Here is a 17,363-nt window from a genome sequence, read left to right as displayed (position 1 = left end):
GGAATGAGCGACAGGGAATGGATCACTTGATGATTCCCTGTTCTGTTCATTCCCTTTGGGGCACCTGGCATTGGCCACTGTCGGCAGACAGGATACTGGGCAAGACGTACCTTTGGTCTGACCCAGTATGGCCGCTCTTATGTTCCTCAGGTGGTAACAAGGGGTTCAAAAGATGGAAGGGGTCACACAGATTCCCTGATTAATCCCCTTCACCCCTCCCTTCCTGCTGTGCTACATCTTGGCACTGATAGTCTGACCTTCTGCCTATAGACTTCAAAGCACAACACAAAGATGGGGCGCGCATCACCATCCCATTACTTCAGGAGGAAATTAAACTATTGGCCAAAGCTGTAGTAAATCAGTGACCGATTTGGGAAGATAACTTGGGTCTCCTGACTTCCATCCAGCCCTGTGCTCAGTCCATTAGAGCCTAGCTGCCCTTAAAGAGGGGCTAGAAAAATTCCTGAAGACTCATCCTGGTAAGAATCTCTGTGCTTGATTCTGCCCTCTGGTTGGTCATTCTGGTCACTTTACGCCCCACTCTGCGCTGGCTTCCTTTACATTTAATAATGAGAATTCTTAGCCCTCTGTGACAGGATGTATCTATTCTGCACCAGCATAACTGGGATTGACCACACACTTTGGGCTGAAGAGGCCATGCCCCTTCGCCCCCGCTGGCCACGCTCTAACTCAGTGGTTCTCAACCTTTCCGGACTACTGTACCCCTTTCAGGAGTGTGATTTGTCTTGTGTACCCCCAAGTTTCACCTCACTTAAAAACGACTTGCTTACAAAATCAGACCTAAAAATACAAAAGTGTCCCAGCACACGATTACTGAAAAATTGCTGACTTTCTCATTTCTAGCATAGAGTTTATAAAATAAATGAATTGGAATATAAATATTGTACTTACATTTCAGTGTGGCGTATATCGAGCAGTATAGACAAGTCATTGTCTGTATGAAATTTTAACCAGTAGTCCAGGGTTCAGGCTCAGTTTCCCATTTCAATCTTCGTGTTCCCTGGGCCGCTTCCTACCCTTGATTCCTGCTCTGTCAGTTCCCTTGGGGATAGCTCCTGACGCTCTTGTCCTCCGCGGCCGAGGGGAATTTCGGCTTGGATTCTGCGTCTTCCGCCTTAGCAGTCTGGAGCTCCAGCAGCTCTCTGCAGCAGACATCCACTCTCCTCCTCCGTCAGTCCAGCCTGAGCTGGACCACTCCCTTTTATATCCTGCTTCCAGTTAGAGCGCTTTCAGAACGGTAGCCGTGTTAGTCTGTATCAGCAAAAAGAACAGGGAGTACTTGTGGCACCTTAGAGACTTGGCTGGTGCTTTTTCTGCAGCCTGTTGTAAAACTAGGCAAATATCTAGATGAGTTGATGGACCCCTGGTACGTGTACTCCTGGTTGAGAACCACTGCTCTAACTAAAAGAACGTGGCCCTGGGTCAGGACCCAGTGGAGTAGGGTGGGTCCAGGCTACCCCTACCCCACTCCACGCTTACCGCTCGGTGCAGGCACTGCCCGTAGGCCGGACATAGCTGCCCAAGGGCAGCTCTAAGGACTCTGGTCTCTAGGCTGTGCCACCCCAAGGGCAAGGGCAGGCCTTGCAGACTCTGGCCGCTTGAGCTGTAGCTACCCCTTTGTCTGCCTCCACCGGACAGTGTTTCTACCCCAAGACTCCATCTTCAGGGGGCTTTGCAAACATGAACTGCAGGGAGGGAATCCCTATATTTGACTCCAGCAGTCAGTGTCCTCGACTTCCTGGCTGGTCCAGCGGGCAAAAGGTCCCCTCTGCTACAAAAGCTTGTGTCCTTGTGTTCACTGCCCCAAACTTACTTTGTCCATCTGACTGACCCAGGCTTTGTGTTTTTAAAGGGCTGCCCCCACATCTCATCTCATGTTGACCAACGGTGGGGAACGCAATCCCACTTCCATCAGGAGGCAACATTGTTGATCTGCATTTGCCTGGGGTGGGCCAGATGAATGAGCTAGTCCAGTGATTCTTGACCTTGGTAAACATGTTTTGAAAGCCCTTCCCTCCCATCTAGTCATAAAGATAAAGAGGGAGGTGGCAAGCTGATGGAACCTGCTTGCAACCCCCTGTCGAGAAGCCAGAAGCTGATGATTCAGTCATTTCATTGAATGAAAATGCCTGGTGATGCTGAAAAGCAGGAACATTGCTTTCTCGAATAGCTTGCCGTGGTTAGTTAGTTATGGGTAGAAAGCCTGTTTTAGTAAGATCCCTAAAGAGGAAACAAACTGTCAACAGGGACAGTAACTCCAGCTCCACCCCTGCCAAGAGACAAGAGGTTCAAGCCATAATCCAAGATCCACTTCTGATGATCATGCCCTGTTCCTGGGAAGACATGTGGATAGTTGGACAAGGCATCTCAAAAATGTAGCAGAGGAAATCCCAGCAGAGGTTGCTTGCCTTCGGATTCAGATTGGGGGTTGTATTGCAAGGCTTAGTTTGGACTTTGATGGTTTCTGTTAGCAAAATTGGGGGGGAAAACCAGCTCCCTTAATTGCCCAGACCGAACAAAGGAGGTTTCACTTCTTTCAGGTTAGTCCTGCCTGCTCTCTAAACACGTCAGTGGGCTAATTAACAGTATCAGCACAGATGCCCGGCCCAATGGACTTGTGACACTTCCTTGAGCTGCAGGGCCTGGGGATGCTGAGTCTTAATGTCATGAATCCCGCAGCTCTCTGCATTCTCCCTGGGCATGTAAATATCCACAGAGAGCATTTAATAGGGACACTCCCAGCCAAAGGCCTCATGGATGGTGGGAGCTTCATCAGCCTGGCATGGATACGTGTAACTGCAGTGGGCACCACTGGCTGCTGTATCCTGCTGGAAATTTAATTGGCTGCATATTTCCCCCCTTGTTTATCTTTCGGTTGTCATCTTTACCCAGCCGTCGTGCCTCTCCACTGCGTTGGGGGGTCTCATATGATCCCCTTGAATTTCAGTCCCAAGTGTTTCCTCTGCTTGGAAGCGACCAGCAGAGAAACCGAGCAAACTGGAGAACAAGAAAACCTCCCATTTCCTGCCCCGGGATGGCTGGATCCCCTATTGCGTCTGCAAAATACACAGTTAAAACAACAGTTCTGCACAGCCAGATAACCATGCGAAGGCTACAGAGACTTGGTGGGGGGAAGTAGCCATGCTACTTTGGCCAGTGAGCTTGTCTGATGACTTCAGCTAAGAAAGGTGATGGTCAGGCTGGTACCTGAATGGGGAGGTGCCTAAGGAGCAGCGCCAGCGTTCTGTGAGGACTGCTCTTACCTTTGAATCAGTGAATTAGTTGGGGATTGGTCCTTCTTTGAGCAGGGGGTTGGACTAGATGACTTCCTGAGGTCCCCTGATGACTTCCAACCCTGATAGTCTATGTTTCTATGATTCTATGAATGGCTTTGTAATGCACAGATGTTCTCCAAGAGAGGTGTGTGCATGCAGGCGCTGACTCTGCACTGATCTAATCCAGTTGTACACCATACATAGGTGGTTAGCTGTGTAATGTACATGAGAGAGCAATGTGGGGGAGATAATTTCTTTTATTGGCCCAACTTCTGTGGGTGAAAGCGACAAGCTTTCAAGCTCTTCTTCAGTGACATGATCGCTCCTATATCCTGGGACCAGCGCGGATACAACAACACTGCAAATAACACGTACATGTTACAAGTACCTACCTTGCTCTCTCACGCTGGATTTTGTGGTCTAAGTTTAGGTGAGTACAGATGCCGGACACCTAATGTGCTTCAATCTTGATTGTGTCAACAGGAATTCAACTAAGACCAAGCCCTGCTCATTTGAAGAGACAACTCGGGATAGCTGGTAGAGTAGTGCTCTCTATTATCAGAATATTCTCCCCAAATAGGTACTTGACAACTGTGATCAAGTCACCTCTGAACCTTCTCTTTGTTAAACTAACTAGATGGAGTTTCTTTAGCCTCTCACTGTGAGGCCCGTCTTCCAGTGGGCTGTAGCTCATGAAAGCTTATGCTCAAATAAATTTGTTAGTCTCCAAGGTGCCACAAGTCCTCCTGTTCTTTTTTCGGATACAGACTAACATGGCTGCTACTCTGACACCTGCATCATTTTTGTGGCTCTTTTCTGAACTCTTTCCAATTTTTCAACCTCCTTTTGGAAGCCTGGACACCAGAACTGAACCCAGTCTTTTAGTTATGATCTCACTAATGCTCTATGTAGTGATAATCACACTTCCCTACACGCAGGAACATAGGAGCGGCCAGACTGGGTCAGACCAATGGTCCATCTAGCCCGGTGCCCTGTCTTCTGCCCGTGCCAGATGCTTCAGAGGGAATGAATAGGACAGGGCAAATCCATCCCCTGTCATCCAGTCCTAGCTTCTGGGGGGTTCAGGGACAGCCAGAGCATAGGGTTGCATCCCTGCCCATCCTGGCTAATAGCTATTGGTGGACCTATCCTCCAGGAACTCAACTAATTCTTTTTTTAAATCTCGTTATACTTTTGGCCTTCACAACATCCCCTAGCAAGGAGTTCCACAGGGTGACCATACTATGGGTGAGGAAGTACTTCCTTCTGTTTATTTTTTTAAACCTGCTGCCTACTAATGTCATTGGTTGACCCTTGGTTCTTGTTTTTATATCAAGGGGTAAATAACCCTTCCTTATTCAGTTTCTCCACACCAGTCATGATTCTATAGACCTCTGTCATATTCCCCCTAAACTGTCACTTTTCTAAGAGGAACAGTCATTGTCTTTTTAATCTCTCCTAATACAGAAGCTGTTCATACCTCTAATAATTTTTGTTGCCCTCTTCTATACTTTTTCCAGTTCTAATGTATCTCTTTTGAGATGGGGCGACCAGAACTGCACATATATTCAAGGTGTGGGTGTGCCATGGATTTATACAGTGGCATTACATTTTCTGTCTTATTATCTATCCCATTCCTAACATTGTTCGCTTTTTTTGATGGCCTCTGCACACTGAGTGGATGTTTTCAGAGAACTACCCACAATGACTCCACGATCTTTCTTGAGTGGTAACAGCTAATTTAGATCCCATCATTATGTATGTATAGTTGAGATTATGTTTTCCAATGGGCATTACTTTGCATTTATGAATATTGAATTTCATCTGCCGTTTTCTTGCCCAGTCACCCAGTTTAGTGAGATCCCTTTTTAACTCCTCATAGTCAGCTTTGGACTTAACTATCTTAAGTGATTTTGTATTGTCTGAAAATTTTGCCACCACACTATTCACCCTTTTTCCTAGATCATTTATGAATGTTGAACAGTACAGGATTCAGTACACATCCCTGGGGGACCCCGCTATTTCCCTCTCTTCCTTGGGAAAACTGGCCATTTATTCCTACCCCTTGTTTCCTGTTTTTTAACTTTGTGTTCCCCTGCATATACAACCAGAGATTTACTGTCTTAACCACTGAGTCACTGCTTTCCAAAATTGTCAGCTCCTTCTAGAAGTGTGACCTATATTCTTGGCTCCTAGAAGTATGACACTATATTGAGCTATATTAAAACACATGCTGTTCAAGCTGGCCATGCAATCCAGCTTTCTCTGTAAAACCAACCTCTCCTTATGACCCTTCCACTAATTTTTGTGCCGTGTGCAAACTTGACAAATCCAGGTCATTGAATAGCATTGGGCCAAGAACAGATCCTTGTTGGATCTCCTTAGAAAGGCCCCCAATAGATGATAATACCCTATTTAAAAATGTTTTTGAGATCTATCAGTTAGCCAGTCTTTCATCCATTTAATGTCTTGCACTAATTGTTTGCAGTGCTAATTTTTTAATCTGAATATTGTGCAGTACTAAGTCAAATGCCTTATATAAGTATATTATATCAGCACAGTTACCTTTTGTCAACCAAACTTGTGATCTTATCTGAACACTTTATCAAGTTTATTTGAGAAAAACTTTCTTCCATGAAACGACATTGATTGGAATTATTTATGCTCCATCCTTTAATTCTTCACTCATTGAATCCTGTGGTAGCCTTCAAATGATTTTGTCTGAGATTGATGTCAGGCAACTGGGCCAGGATTACCCAGGTTATTCTGTTCACTTTTTAAAAATATTGGCACACTAGAACTTAAACTTACTGGCCTTAGATTTTTTTCGTTAATAAATTTAGCTTCCCTTATTAATTGTCTGCATTTTATGATTGCTAATTTAGCCATTTTTATAAATTTCCTCCTTTTTTCATTGATTTAAATTTTTTTTTATTGCTGCTTTCACTTCCCATCTTAAATAGGCTGTGGTTTTTTTAACCAACTAAAGACATTTTTTTTCTTGATTGAGGAACTGTGGGGTTTTGGGGCATCTAATAATCATTCTTACACAACTCCTAGTTATTAGTTTTATCTGCCCTATAGCTTGATACTGCTTCCCTCGCCACCAGTTTATTTCCAAAATCTTCGCCGCTGTATGTGGCTTAAAAGCACAAACACTCAATGCTTATTGGAAACATCTCCTTTTATTATTGGCTTCCCCCCACACAGCCCCTCAGTGGAGATATGGGATGGGAGCAAGGAATTTTGTTAACAGTAGCGACTAAGAGCAGGGGAAATGAAGAATCCTCTGCAATCCCTGGCTATTTCATCCCCCTTCCCCCTTTTCTCATTACCTTGTCTAGGGAAAGAAATTAACATATTACTGATAATGATCATTAGACCCTTCACAACTAATGCGATTAGTTTAACATAGAGTTCTCAAACCTTGGCATCACATGCCCCAGGGTTGGGACCACCCTCCTGCACTTTCTGGCTAGCTCAGGGGTCACGTCTTACCTCTTTTGGAGGGGACTAATGGGGCCCTTTCCTGTTGTAACATGGGGTCGTGGCCCGGCAATTGGCCCAAATCATTCCCAGCCCCACCGCAGGAAGCCTGGCTGAGCTGACTCCATCCTGCACCACCCCTGGGGGGACCTATCAAGTGTCTCCAGTCCTGCAGTGGCCACAATCCTCATCCACACTCAAGCGTCCATCCATGCTAGAAAATGGACCGATGGCAGACAGCTGCCTCTGTCCCACCCCCCTCACTGCCCTGGATGCTAGCTCTTAACACCTGGGGAGGGGAGGGCCCATTGATGATAACCATTGTCCTAGCATAGATGGGGGTCTCGCCCGTTTGTAGACATCCTGTGGAAGGCTGTGCCATAGCCTCCTAGATCCCTCAGCGTTTGTACGTGTTCCCTGATGGGCCACTTAAGTGCTGGCCTTGGATACGGGCAGGTTCGCAGCTGGCACTGCCTTGGTGGGAGGTCCGATGCCGAGGGAGGAATCCCACCCCAACACCTGGGTGAATTAGAGGGCTTCCCCTCCCCGCCCTGGTTGGAAAGTTCCCTTTCTCTGAGTCAGTCTAAGCTGCCTGCTGCCTTCCGGAGGGGCTCCTCTGGCTGGAGACAGCCACCTCTGGGCAGCGAATTTAATTAAGGTTTCTAACAAAGGAGTCTGAGATCCCCTCCTGGCTCTGATCTTCATTAGGAGCTGGTTCGTTGCTAACGGACGCCCTTCTAATTAATAATGGCTCAGAGCAGCTGCCAAGCTGGGATGGGGAGGTCCTTCTCCTCTCCCACAACCCCTGTCCCCCCATGTGGCTTGTTTTTTTTAAATCAGCAAAAATAAATATTCCTATCTGTGGAATGTAAATAACAAGGGGTTGGGATAAGCCACCTATGGGGCGGAATTAAGAGTGGGTTCTCTGGGGTGCTGTGTCCTTTATTAGAGCCGAGGGGGGCTGGCTGCTTCCCCCATTTCCATGGCAGGAAACCCTCCACCAGCTGCTCTAGCGCTGGGTGTTAGAGGCCTGCTCTGAAACACCCCTCGCGCTCTGGGGCTGCCCCACTGAAGCGTGGGAGACAGCAGGGAGCAGAGGAGGAGAACAGGGAACTTGATTGAGTGGCAAACTGACCAGCCGGCCCTTTATTCCCTGCCCCGTATGACAGGCCGAGGCCTGAATGACAAGGGCTGTATGCTGCTCCTGCATCCCCCCACCCCACGAGGATAGGGAATGGCCAGCAGATCTACACCAGCCTCCCGGCCCTGCGCACAGGGATCCCCTGGGCTTGCAGCTCCTCTCTGCCGCGCAACTTCCCAGTGCCACTACAGTCAGGCTGCCCCAGCCCACCGTCGGGGAGGGGGCGGGCCCCGCCCATGTCAGTGACCGGGAGGTGGGCAGTCGTGCCTCATGGGGGGAGCAGGACTCAGGCCTAGTAATTAGAGCAGGAGTCAGTAGCCGGAAATCTGAGCCCAGGGTCAGAGGCGGGTGCCAGAGCCGGAGTCAGAAATCCGAGGAGAGAGGCAGGGCTGGGAACAAGCAGATCCAGGCGCTATCGCGGCTGAAGAGCCGGGCTGCTGACCCTGCAACCAGGCAGCCAGCTGCAGGCCAGCTGTGTTCTGCTTGTCAGGCTGCCCAGAGCCTGGCTCTGCCGCAGGCCCTCCTTCCCGACGCCCTGCATGGAAGGAAGTGTCCGCAGAGGAACTGCTGCAAACGAATTTGGCTGGGGTGATCTCTACTGCCCTTTGGGCCCTGTCCGAGGAGCACTCGGCTGATAACTAACCCAGTTTAACCCCGCGCAGGTTGGTGGGTAGAAGCGAAGAGTCCCGCTTCCCTGGCCACAACAGGACCTGCCCCCGCAGTGCTTTGCGCGACTGGAAATGCTTCCTGAGCTCCAGAAAATGGTTTGTCTCCTGCAGGACAGGGGAAAATCAAAGCAGCCTACCAGAGCCCGAGAGGAATAGAGCAAGTGGCTCGTGAGGTTGTGCCATGCATGGGAGCGTCTAGCAGCGGAACTGCAAACCTCGCGGAGGGAAGCTGCATTTCCCCCTCTCTTGCTTTTCTTTCCTCTCCCTCCTGGTGCATTTGTCTTTGCTCTGGTCTATGCTACAAACGTCTGTCAGTATAACGACCTTGCTCAGGGTCACCGACAGCCCCCAGTGTAGAGAGCCCTGTGCTGGCAGGAGAGCGTCTCCCGTGGACGTAGCTACCAGCTCTCAGGGAGGTGGAGTCCCTACCCTGAGACAGAATCAAACTTTAACAGCAGAACCTGAGATGCCTTTGAAAAGACTCCCACGCCAGGGCCTTTTCCCCATTTTGGGACGGGACATGATTAACATGGTTAACATGATTTCTAACAATTTAAACCTTTTGACTATTTCCCTGGTATCAGGACCCCAGCTGGCCACATGTCACTGCTAATGATGTGGAAGGGGAAAAGCAACTTTAAAATGATCCCCCATGAGATCCTTTCTGTCTAAAGCAGTGGCTCTCAAACTGTGGGTTGGGACCCCAAAGTGGGCCGTGACCCTGTTTTAATGGGGTCTCCAGGGCTGGTTTAGACTTGCTGGGGCCCAGGGCTGAAGTCATGTCCGAGGGCTTCGGCTATGGGTGGCAGAGCTCTGGTTACAGGCTCCCCTGCCCAGGGTGGCGAGGCTGGGGCTGGCTGGAGCAGGCTCAGGCTTTGGTCCCGCCCTCCTGGGGTCGTGCAGTCATTTTTATTGTCAGAAGGGGATCGTGCAATGAAGTTTGAGAACCTCTGGTCTAAGGTTTCTACAGCCACCTACTGTTGTAGAATCTGTGCACCTTCCATATCAAATCAACAGCAATAGCAAAGACCCTGGTGCATTAGAATGGATGTCCAAAGTCTGTGATGTGGCTGACAAAATCCAAGAAGCCTGACTTTGCTGGTATGAACACGTGCAGAGGGTGAACAAAGAGGTCCTGGTGAAGACAGCATGGCAGGAGAGTGATGTTAGGAAGGAGACCCCATGGAAAGCAGAGGAAGTGATGGATGGATTGCATCAAAGAGGATGGCAAACAGGTGGGTCTTATTTCCACCTCAGACAAAGATAGCGGACGCTTGCATGAGGACCCCACCCCAGATGATGGGATGAGAAGCCTAGCAAAGTCCCTAGTGGACTTAGTGTAGTCTCTGGCCCTTTTCCTGTTGGGATAGGGTGGGGATGGTTGGTAGATTTGTTTGTTTCACTTTTGGGGAGGAGGGTGCCCGTGTTGAGTGTCATTCTTGCTATGTGGGAAGGCAACTAATTAGGGTCAGGCTCTGAATATGCTTGATCTCCTCTGGAAGATCCCATAGCTGGAGCCCCTTGACGGAAAATGCTTTGTCCCCAGCTCTCACCCGCTTCGTCCTGGGCTTTGAGATCTGCACTGTCCCTGAGGAGCCCAGTGTTGCCCTGGTTCAGAGATCAAAATTCGATCCTGGACGTAACTGGGGCTTAATCCATTAACTGCTTTGACATTTAGGACTAAGGCCTTGAACTGGCATCAGAAAGTGACTGGGCAGGACTTGGGCACAAGCCTGATGTGCTTACAGCAGCCTAGATCATGGCAGAGGCAGGTGGCCGCCTTCTGTACCCCGCGGAGCCTGGGGTGCTTGGCTTCAGAGACAGTGAGTGACGGCAATCCAGCCTGGTGAATGCAGCCAGGTCCTCAACTTACTGGAGCCTATTAGACCTTTGCCTGCTAGATTGAAGAGCCCTCTGTTATCAACTTTCTGTTCCCTGGGTAGTTACCTATAGACTGTGGCCAGGTCACCCCTTTATCTTTTCCTTGACAAGCTAACCAGCTAGACTGAAAGAGCTCAGTCATCGTAAGGCAGGTTTTCCAGTCCTTTAATCATTCTCTTGGCTGTTCTCCGATTTATCAATCCCCCCCCGTTCTTGCATTGTGGACTGGACATAGGCTTCCAGTAACGGTTGCACGGGTGACAGATACAGACGTAATGCAAGCTCGTATAAAAGCCTTCCCTCCACACTCGGCGCCCCTGCTGGACAGGCCCGGTATTCATAGATTCATAGATACTAAGGTCAGAAGGGACCACTCTGATCATCTAGTCCGACCTCCTGCACAGCGCAGGCCACAGAATGTCACCCACCACTCCTATGAAAACCTCACCCATGTCTGAGCTATTGAAGTCCTCAAATCATGGTTCAAAACTTCAAGGAGCAGAGAAGCCTGCCTCCAGTCAACCATGCCCCATGCTACAGAGGAAGGCAAAAAAACCTCCAGGGCCTCTCCCATCTGCCCTGGAGGAAAACTCCCTCCCGACCCCAAACATGGCAATCAGCCAAACCCTGAGCACATGGGCAAGATTCACCAGCCAGATACCCATGAAAGAGTTTTCTATAGTAAATCAGATCCCATCCATCTAATATCCCATCTCAGGGGATTTGGCCTATTTACCCTGAATATTTAAAGATCAATTACTTACCAAAATCCCATTATCCCATCATACCATCTCCTCCATAAACTTATCGAGTAGAATCTTAAAACCAGATAGATCTTTTGCCCCCACTGCTTCCCTTGGAAGGTTATTCCAAAACTTCACTCCTCTGATGGTTAAAAACCTTCGTCTGATTTCAAATCTAAACTTCCTGGTGGCCAGTTTATACCCATTTGTTCTTGTGTCCACATTGGTGCTGAGCTTAAATAATTCCTCTCCCTCTCCTATATTTATCCCTCTGATATATTTATAGAGAGCAATCATATCTCCCCTCAACCTTCTTTTAGTTAGGCTAAACAAGCCAAGCTCCTTAAGTCTCCTTTCATAAGACAAGTTTTCCATTCCTCGGATCATCCTAGTAGCCCTTCTCTGTACCTGCTCCAGTTTGAATTCATCCTTTTTAAACATGGGAGACCAGAACTGCACACAGTATTCTAGGTGAGGTCTCACCAGTGCCTTGTATAACGGTACTAAAACCTCCTTATCCCTACTGGAAATGCCTCTCCTGATGCATCCCAAAACCGCATTAGCTTTTTTCACAGCCATATCACATTGGCAGCTCATAGTCATCCTATGATCAACCAATACTCCAAGGTCCTTCTCCTCTTCCGTTACTTCTAATTGATGCGTCCCCAACTTATAACTAAACTTCTTGTTATTAATCCCTAAATGCATAACCTTACACTTCTCACTATTAAATTTCATCCTATTACTATTAGTCCAGTTTACAAGGTCATCCAGATCCTCCTGTATAATATCCCGATCCTTCTCCGAATTGGCAATACCTCCCAGCTTTGTATCATCTGCAAACTTTATTAGCACACTCCCACTTTTTGTGCCAAGGTCAGTAACAAAAAGATTAAATAAGATTGGTCCCAAAACCGATCCCTGAGGAACTCCACTGGTAACCTCCCTCCAACCTGACAGTTCGCCTTTCAGTAGGACCTGTTGCAGTCTCCCCTTTAACCAATTCCTTATCCACCTTCTGATGTTCATATTGATCCCCATCTTCTCTCCAATTTAATTAATAATTCCCCATGTGGCACGGTATCAAATGCCTTACTGAAATCTAGGTAAATTAGATCCACTGCATTTCCTTTATCTAAAAAATCTGTTACTTTTTCAAAAAAGGAGATTAGATTGGTTTGGCACGATCTACCTTTTGTAAAACCATGTTGTATTTTGTCCCATTTACCATTGACTTCAATGTCCTTAACTAATTTCTCCTTCAAAATTTTTTCCAGGACCTTGCATACTACAGATGTCAAACTAACTGGCCTGTAGTTACCCGGATCACTTTTTTTTCCTTTCTTAAAAATAGGAACTATATTAGCAATTCTCCAATCATTCGGTACTATTCCTGAGTTTACAGATTCATTAAAAATTCTTGCTAATGGGCTTGCAATTTCAGGTGCCAATTCCTTTAATATTCTTGGATGAAGATTATCTGGGCCCTCCGATTTAGTCCCATTAAGCTGTTTCAGTTTCGCTTCTACCTCTGATATGGTAATATCTACCTCTATATCCTCCTTCCCATTTGTCATGCTACCATTATCCCAAAGATCCTCTTTAGCCTTATTAAAGACTGAGGCAAAGTATTTGTTTAGATATTGGGCCATGCCTAGATTATCTTTAACCTCCGCTCCATCCTCAGTGTTAAGCGGCCCCACTTCTTCCTTCTTAGTTTTCTTCTTATTTATATGGCTATAGAACCTTTTACTATTGGTTTTAATTCCCTTTGCAAGGTCCAACTCGACTCGACTTTTAGCCTGTCTCACTTTATCCCTACATGTTCTGACCTCAATTAGGTAGCTTTCCTTGCTGATCCCTCCCATCTTCCACTCCCTGTATGCTTTCTGCTTCTTCATAATCACCTCTCTAAGATGCTTGCTCATCCAGCTTGGTCTACAACTCCTTCCTATGAATTTTTTCCCCTTTCTTGGGATACAGGCTTCCGATAGCTTCTGCAGCACTCGCTTCGATAGCGCCCCCTGCCAACGGTTCCTCCGGCGCTCGGTAACTCAGCCTCCGGCCGGGTCACTCTCTTCAGTCCAGATCTCTTGGGGTCACAATTGTCCAAACTAAAAGTTCCCAAAATGTCTGAATAGAAACAAAATCCTTCCACCCTCACTAGAGCCGTTCCTCAGCCTGTCTTCAGGGCTCCTCCCACAGCCCCCTGGCTGGGCTCGATAACCCTTCCGATGGGCTTGGCTGCCTCCTTCCCTGGGCCAGGAGGGGAACCCAGTCATACCCTCCATCTGGGGGCCGGCCCCAAGCCCTGCACTGCACAGCTAGGTCTGCTGCTTCACCTGTGCTCCGATTTGCCCTGGGCCACTCCCTACCTGCTTTTTATGTTTCCCTCTGGATCGCCCAGACTCTTTGCTGTTTAGTCAGGGTCTCTCCCAGGCCTCCCTGCCCTGAACTTCTTGCCCAGCTCTCCCACTGCTCAGGCCAGAGAGGAACATGGGGCCCATGACTGTGGCTTGTAGGTGAGCTAGCTGTGCCTTGTGGGATGTGCCGTGACAAGAATGATCAAAATATAGCCGGGCCCAAAGCGTGCCATGCGTCCCCCAAACCCTGAGCCCTGTAGAATTCTGGACCGAATTTACGGATGGGGATGCCAGCTGATTTAAACAGGCAATAAATCTAGGCCTGATATTGCAGGGATGGGGGAAGGTACTAAAATCTGATTAGAACTGAATGGTGTAACTGTGGACAGGACCAGTCCCCTCCCTCTGTCTCAGTTTCCCCCTGTAAAAGAGGGATGTTGCGAGGCTTAATCCCCTGATGTCCATCAAGTGCTCTGAGATGCTTGGATGGAAGGGCAGAAGAGGTGGTCGGACTGGCTCTGTGGAGTCATGGGCCACGCGTCAGCCCTCGGCGCAGGACAAGTGATGGGTTGCTCAGCCCAGGTGGCTGAGGCCTTGCTGGGTCTGCTGAGCAGTGTGTGCTGTGCTTTTATTACTGTGTTTCTGGAGGGGCCTGCATCAGGGTCTGCCTCGGTGGCGGCTCAGCGCTCAGGAATGCCTCCCCGCCTGTGTAGGAGCTGACACATTAACACCCTGAACTCCTGCGGGGCTCTGAGTCACACCACCGCCAGCCACCGTAACAGGAGATGCAGAGTCACCCAGCTGGGAACAGGGCAGCACTCCTTCCCCACCCTGGCGCTGGTGCCAAAGGAGGGCCCCTTCCAGTTTCTCAGCCGCCTTCCCAACCCACAGGGCGGAGGGATGGCAGTGAGCCATCTTCCTTCTCTGACTGGCCCCAGGCTATGGGATTTTCTGCTGCCACCCTGAGATTGCCTTGGAAAGAACAGAAGGGGGCTGGTCATGGGATAGGGAGCGTTTCCCCTGCAGGCTGCCGGTCCACAGCCCAGAGCCAGAGTGTGATGGTGGTTCGGTGTCTGAGGACCTTTCGCGGCTGGCGCTAACCAGCCCCTTTGCTGGCAGCCTCAGCATGGATTTGAATAGGCCACGGAGACCGACTACTCCCAGATCCGATCCATGGTCCCTCCGGCCCAGGGCTGCGGCGGGCATGGCTTGTCCTGCCGTTGTTCCTCCTCTAAGGATATTACAGAGTTCCTGAGGTCTCCAGGGTGCCCTTCACCAGAGATGAATTTCTGACACTAACGAACCAGCTGGGCTGGTTTCCTGGTCCCCCTGTAGTGATCCAAGTGTTGGTTTCAAGATTGCCGGCCTCAGGAGACAACTAGCTCTTTGCTTCTAGAGAAACTGATTTGGTGTAGGCCCTATGTAAACGTCAGAGTTTGTTTGGGTTTAAATGCTCATGACAAGATTGTGGAGCGACTTAGGAGATCGAGCTCTGGGCTTAGTTTGGCTTCATTATTCGTTTCCGGCAGTGCCCGCAATGTGCCGGGTGCTGCACAAACCAAAGGAAGGCGCAGTTCTCCGCCCCAAAGAGCTTACCATCTGATGTGTGCTTCGGAGTCCCCTGGGAAGAGTCTCTTTCAAGGCCCTCTCCTCAGCTCCGATTCACTGATGCCACAAGGCTCGCCGATCGTACCTCCGAGCTTTGGGACTTGGTGGGGGAAGGGAGTCCTCTGTCCCGTCACTCAGCACGATCCCTTAGCTGGCTGGCTAGTGGATCAACCTTGGCTCCAAACGTGGATACCCACCCAGTCCATGGCAAGATGGTGACAGTCATGGGAGACCGGGGGTGAGGGTGGGGAATTGGGGGAGGAGCAGGTGGCTGCTATTTCCAGCCAAGATGGTATTTCCTGACCAGGCTCCGACAGGTGCAAAGCGGGTTATGTTTGGGGCAGGTATTGCCCGCAGGGAGAGCAGGCCGTGGGGAGGAGATCTCTGGCCATGTGGCGGATAAAGGCAGCGCCAGGAGGCTGCTCGCTCTCCCGGGAGGTGGAACTTGCCTTGGTTTGACTTAAGGAAGAACATGACGTTTGGGATCTTGGAACTTAGAAATGACCCGACTTGGGTTTGCTCTGAACTGTTAGTCCCAGCCAGGCGGTGCTGGGAGCTGCAGGATCCTGCAGAGGTGATGGGTAAATCACAGGCCAGCCTACAGGAGGCTGCAAAACCCTGTGTGTGAGAGGGAGATGATACTGTCTGTCTGGCATGTGTTGCCCGCTGGGGCATGTGTGCTGGGGGCCCCTCAGTGGTTGACTCACAGAAGAGATGAGCCTGGTCCAGCCTCAGCTAAGCAGCCTGGCGTTTTTAGCTCAAGCTGCAGCAGCTCCTGCTTTTAGTTTTGCAGGTCCTTGGTGCGTCGTCCAAGATGGCTGTGTCACATACCCGTGCCTCTTTGTGGCTGGATCTCGGTGTGTGAGGCCTTGCTTTGTGCACTGATACACATTCTTGTGTGCACCGCTCTGTGTGTGTGTGTGTGTGTGTGTGTTTGCACCAGGCTGTGTTCACACCTGCTTGTGTGCACATGGCTATGGCCCTGAGTATATACACGGGTGCCCACGTGTGTTTCTGTATGTGCTGCCCGTACACACATGAGCGCCTGCGGGCTCCTGTTTGAACAGATGCAGAAGTAGCAGCGTGACCCTTATGGGCTGGTGCAGAGGGTTCAAGGTGTCCTGTCGCTGTCCCTGAGCGCAGAGAGTTCTCCACGTCCGTATGGCCAGGCAGCTCCTGGGGAACCAGCCCTGAAATCCTGTTTACTCGCCCCCAGCAGCTCTAGTCCTTGCTGGCTTTGCTCAGGACAACTGCAACCGTTCTCTGGCCATGGCGTCCACCTTGCCCCAGTTGCTTACACCTAATTCCTTTCCCTGTCAGGTGATCGCTGTGGGATGCCCGTTCTCACTCATTTGTTCTGCTTTCATCCTGGCCTCTGCCCTGGTCCCCTTTTCTGCTCACTTGTTTTGCAGGTGACATTCTGATCTCTGGGCAGAGGGGACAGGAAATCCCCCAGGGTCTCTCTGCAGGCAAGGAGGCATGTACTTCCGTGGGCCTTAAAACTGCCATATAGATCCCAGGATCTCCCTGCCTGCTTTTGGCACTCCAAAACCCTCTCCCTGGAGAGACCTTCTACCCACCCCACGCTCAGCTTTCACCTCACCTTCGTGGACCGAGCGGTGCAGAGTGTGGGGGCCGGGTATCTCAAGGGCTGGATGCGGCAATTCAGAGCTGTCCGTCTCACCCGCTCCCACCCAGCCCCAGGCAGTAGGAACAGCATTGTTACCAGGCAATGGCTACCAGTGCCCTTTGTGCATCAGGGAGAGGCTAGCGGACACCACGGGTGGCAATCGGGACCTTCGTAGGCAACCTGAGCAGCCAGGCCAAGGACCGAGTGGACCACACAGACTCTCATCCCTATGTCTGTCCAGGTAAGGGCTGGGGCACAGGCTCTGGGCGGTGCTTCCTAGCTTGCCCTTCTTCTGTGTCTAAAGGCAGTGTGGGGTAGTGGCCAAAGCACAAGGCTGGAAGTCCAGGGCGGAGGGTCAGCTAAGTTTTGCGCAGTGCTTTGCAAAGTGCTTATTACATTTTTTTTTCTCCCCGTGTTCTAAAAATGCTCCCACATCTTGCTGTGGGTGCTAGGATGACCAGGTAGCAAGTGTGAAAAATCGGGACGGGGGGAGGGAGGGAGGAATAAGGGCCTATATAAGACAAACCCCCTAATATCGGGACATCTG

Source organism: Dermochelys coriacea, chromosome 7, assembly GCF_009764565.3.
Source record: "Dermochelys coriacea isolate rDerCor1 chromosome 7, rDerCor1.pri.v4, whole genome shotgun sequence".
Taxonomy (NCBI): domain Eukaryota; kingdom Metazoa; phylum Chordata; order Testudines; family Dermochelyidae; genus Dermochelys; species Dermochelys coriacea.
The sequence above is the reverse complement of the archived record's forward strand: the minus strand, read 5'-3'. Positions refer to the sequence as shown.